Below are 4828 nucleotides of genomic sequence, written 5' to 3'. Positions count from 1 at the left end.
ATAGGACGATATATACTGTAGACACATGTACAGTCCTATGGTTGTCAATAATAGCATCAATCTTCCTAGCCATAAAAATAAATTTTTATTGTATTGCAGATTTATGTTTCTTCTAGTATTTTCCTTTCTCCTTTTATCTCTTTTTTTTTTAAGTTTAATGAATCTGTATCAAAAATTACTCTTTTGGAAAACTCTTACTTTAAATTCTATGTCCTTTCTCAGAGATATGCATTAGTAAAGAAGAACTCTAAAGCTAAGTGATGGGCACAGCGGGCTCAGCAGGCACAGAGCACACGCAGGCCACGATGACTCAGCACGGCCCGAGGCACGAGCCCGCAGCCCGCCAAACCACCATGCACCAGGCATGTGCGTGGGAGGGAGCGCGGTCACCCCACCGCAGCCTTGCGCTCAGCCTTGACCTCGCCGTGGCTGCTTGCCCTGGACTGCCATGGAAGGAGAAAGGAGGCAATAGCAGTGTTTCCAGATCATCTTTGGACATCCTCGAAGAGCTTTGCTGCCTTCTGAGCTAATATGACCGATACCTAGCATCCAGCAAAATAATGGCAGCTGCTTACCTTGACTCCAACTTGAAACACACACCACACTCAAGTGCTAAGACCCACCTGGGTCCTGGCATGGAACGTTCCTCTGGTGCCATGGAGAGAGTATTGAAGGTCTTTCATTATTTTGAAAGCAATAGTGAGCCAGACACCTGGGCCAGTATTATCAGGCACAGAGATGCTACTTATGTCTGGGGCATCATCCAGAAGATAGTGGACAGACACAGAGTGAAGCGCATGGCTTGCTACTGGTTCTGCCTCAGCCACCTGCGGTCGGAGGAGGTTCACTGTCTCCATGTGGTCATAGGTGTCTCCAGCGTGAGGGAGAAGTATGAGCTTGCCCACCTGCCAGAGGAGTGGAAATATGAATTGAGGATTCGCTATTTGCCAAAAGGATTTCTGAACCAGTTCACTGAAGACAAGCCAATTCTGAATTTCTTCTACCAACAGGTGAAGAGTGACTACATGCTAGAGATAGCCGACCAAGTGGACCAGGAAATTGCTTTGAAGTTGGGTTGTCTAGAAATATGGCGATCATACTGGGAGATGTGTGGCAACGCACTGGAAAAGAAGTCTAACTATGAAGTGTTAGAAAAAGATGTTGGTTTAAAAAGATTTTTTCCTAAGAGTTTACTGGATTCTGTCCAGGCCAGAACTTTAAGAAAACTGATCCAACAAACATTTAGACAATTTGCCAACCTTAACAGAGAAGAAAGTATTCTGAAATTCTTTGAGATCCTCTCTCCAGTGCACAGATTTGATAAAGAATGCTTCGAGTGTGCCCTTGGGTCAAGCTGGATTATTTCAGTGGAACTGGCAATTGGCCCGGAAGAAGGGATCAGTTACCTAACAGACAAGGGCTGCAATCCTACACATCTGGCCAACTTCAACCAAGTGCAGACCATTCAGTATTCCAACAGTGAAGACAAAGACTGAAAAGGAATGCTGCAGCTCAAAATCGCAGGTGCCCCAGAGCCTCTGACGATGACAGCCCCATCCCTGAGCATCACGGAGAACATGGCGGACCTGAGAGATGGGTACTGCTGGCTGTTGAGTGGAGCCACGCAGTCCTTCATCATCAGATCTCAGAGAGAAGGTGAACAAGCTTTGCCATCAATACCCAAGTTGGCCAACAGTGAGAAGCAAGGCATGCGGACACATGCAGTCTCTGTGTCAGAGACAGACAATTACACCGAGATAATCGATGAAGAAGATACTTACACCATGCCCTTGACCAGGGACTATGAGATTCAAAGAGAAAGGATAGAACTGGGACGCTGTATTGGAGAAGGCCAGTTTGGAGAGGTACATCAAGGCGTATACATGAATTCAGAGAATCCAGTTTTGGTGGTTGCAATTAAAACATGTAAAAACTACTTTAAACAGCGTCAGAGAGAAATTACTTCAAGAAGCTTTAACAATGCATCAGTTTGACCATCCTCACATCATGAAGTTGATTGGTGTCATCACAGAAAACGCCATGTGGATAATCATGGAGCTGTGTGCTCTGGGAGAGCTGAGGTCATTTTTGCAAGTAAGGAAATACAGCTTGGATCTGGCATCTCTGATCGTGTATGCTTATCAGCTCATTACCGCACTGGCATATCTGGAGAGCAAAAGATTTGTACACAGGGACATTGCTGCTCAGAATGTCCTGATATCCTCAAATGATTGTGTAAAATTAGGAAACATTGGATTATCCTGGTACATGGAAGATAATACTTACTATGAAGCTTCCAAAGGAAAATTTTCTATTAAATGGATGGCTCCAGAGTCAATCAGTTTTCGACATTTTACCTCAGCTAGTGATGTGTGGATGTTTGGTGTATGTATGTGGGAGATACTGATGCATGATGTGAAGCCTTTTCAAGGAGTGAAGAACAATGATGTGATTGGTTGAATTGAACATGGAGAAAGATTACCAATGCCTTCATATTGTCCTCCTACCCTCTACAGCCTTATGATGAAATGCTGGACCTATGACCCCAGCAGGTGGTTCAGGTTTACTGAACTTAAAGAGCAGCTAAGCATGATCCTGGAGGAGGAGAAGGCTCAGCAGGAAGAATGGATGAGGATGGAGTCCAGAAGACAGGCTACCATGTCTTGGGACTCTGGAGGGTCTGACGAAGTGCCACCCTAGCTGAGCAGACTTGGTTATCCCAGTCCACGCTCCAGCAAAGGATTTTACTCCAGCCCACAACACATGGTGCAGAGCAATCATTATCAAGTCTCTGGCTACCCTGGCCCACATGGACTCACAACCATGGCTGGCAGCATCTACCCCGGCCCACCGTCTCTCATGGACCAGTCAGAATCATTGAATCACAGGCCCCAGGAGATACCCATGTGGCAGCCCAATGTGGAGGACTCAGTGGCATTGGACCTGAGGGGAATGGGGAGGTGTTGCCTGCATACCTGATGGAAGAGTGGGTGATCCGACAGCAGCAGGAAATGGAGGAAGATCAGTGCTGGCTGGAGAAAGAGGAGAGGTTTATGAAACCTGATGTGAGACTCTCTTGAGGCAGTATCAACAGGGAGGAGGGGAGTTGTCAGGGTCCGAAGGGAAACCAACACATCTATCAGCCTGTGGGCAAACCAGATCCTGCAGCTCCACCAAAGAAAACCTCGCCCCAGAGCCCCTGGCCACCTGGGCAGTCTCACCAGCCTCAGCAGCCCTGGGGACAGCTACAATGAGGGTGTCAAGCCATGGAGGCTTCAACCCCAGGAAATCAGCCCCCCTCCCACTGCCAACCTGGACCGGTCCAATGACAAGGTGTATGAGAATGTGACGGGCCTGGTGAAAGCTGTCATCGAGATGTCCAGTAAAATCCAGCCAGGCCTAACTGAGGAGTACATCCCTATGGTGAAAGAAGTTGACTTGGCCCTGCGGACACTGTTGGCTACTGTGGAAAAGATTATTCCTGTCCTCCCCACCAGCACACACCAAGAGATCGAGATGGCAGAGAAGCTGCTCAACTCCAACCTGGGAGAGCTCATCAGCAAGATGCGACTGGCCCAGCAGTGCGCCATGACCAGCTTGCAGCAGGAGTACAAGAAGCAGATGTTGACTGCTGCCCACACCCTCGTGGTAGATGCCAAGAACCTGCTGGATGCCATTGACCAGGCACAACTGAAGCTGCTGGGGCAGGTGAGGCCACACTGAGCCTCCCCTGGAAGCTGCTCACCAGCCTTCCACCAGCAACCAGAGCAGCCATGTCCTCTGGCACCAGCCAGCACAGCAGCTCCAGCCCAGCAGCAGTTGGTTGAAAACCTCTCACATAAGTTTAACCACATCTTGACTTGGGTTAATTTTTGTCCCTTTTTTTTTTTTTTTTAAATCATGACGTTCAGAAAAGTCTGGGGTCCAAAATGTGGCATTTTTAAAGAATGAAAATTATACATTAAGAAGCTTTTAAGAATATGAGGCCGGGTACAGTGGTGCACACCTTCAATCCCAACAGCTTGGGAGACCCAGGCAAGAAGTCTGTAAATTCAAGGCCAGCCTCAGCAACTCAGCAAGGCCCTGTGTCAAAATGAAGTTAAGGCAGGAATGTGAAGAGCAGCCCGCGTTCCTGTTGGGGTGTTCCAGTGGAAACGGCCTGGGGGCTACTTTCACTCCTGACCCTCTTTCACTGAATATAGGAAGGATAGAATGTGAGAATGTGATGAAGAATCCCAGGATGCCGAGGATTCCTTTCTTGCATAGTGTTATTATCCAGACTGGGGTTTTGCTAGAACACCCTTCTGTTGCAATATGCTAATCCCATTTACAAAGAAATAATATAAAAGCTATATTTTGAAGACTTGAGTCATTTCAGGAAAACCTATGTACACCCTTCTGTCTCCCACCTTTCATGTCACATGAACATTGAAGCACTGCATTGGAGCCAAGAGCCGCATCTTCTCACCAGGATAAGGTGCCTGTTGGTTGTTGTGTGATTTCTCTTGGAAGCAGAAACGTTTTGTACCAGAACACTTCCAGACTGCAGAAAGGAGTCCAGAACCACTGTTTTCCATTTTTATATGATTTATAAGGAAAGATTAAAGCCATGTTGGCCCCTATAGCCACAGGTGCTGGCTGACCCTCATCGTGTCTATTTTCCCCATGGAGAACTAAGCGGGACACAGGTGTTTGGTTCTCTAGATGTCCAGCTATTGCACCATTGTCCTCTTAGATAATTCTGAAGAACACAGCCTCCCTTTTGTTTGTCAGGGGATATGAATTATTCTCAGGAAGAATATAATGAACTGTGCAGTTACTTTGACCT

General features: G+C 47.1%; 1 pseudogene across 1 annotated transcript; it reads left to right on the top strand.

Moving 5' to 3' along the window:
• Positions 1–407: 407 nt before the first annotated feature.
• LOC306666137 (focal adhesion kinase 1-like) lies at positions 408–4465 on the top strand (annotated as a pseudogene). Its single transcript has one exon. The product of its transcript is annotated as a focal adhesion kinase 1-like (transcript).
• The last annotated feature ends 363 nt before the right edge of the window (positions 4466–4828 follow it).

The sequence above is a fragment of the Sciurus vulgaris genome (assembly GCF_902686455.1).
Source record: "Sciurus vulgaris genome assembly, chromosome: 7".
NCBI lineage: Eukaryota > Metazoa > Chordata > Mammalia > Rodentia > Sciuridae > Sciurus > Sciurus vulgaris.
This window is presented reverse-complemented; position numbering and strand designations above follow the sequence as displayed.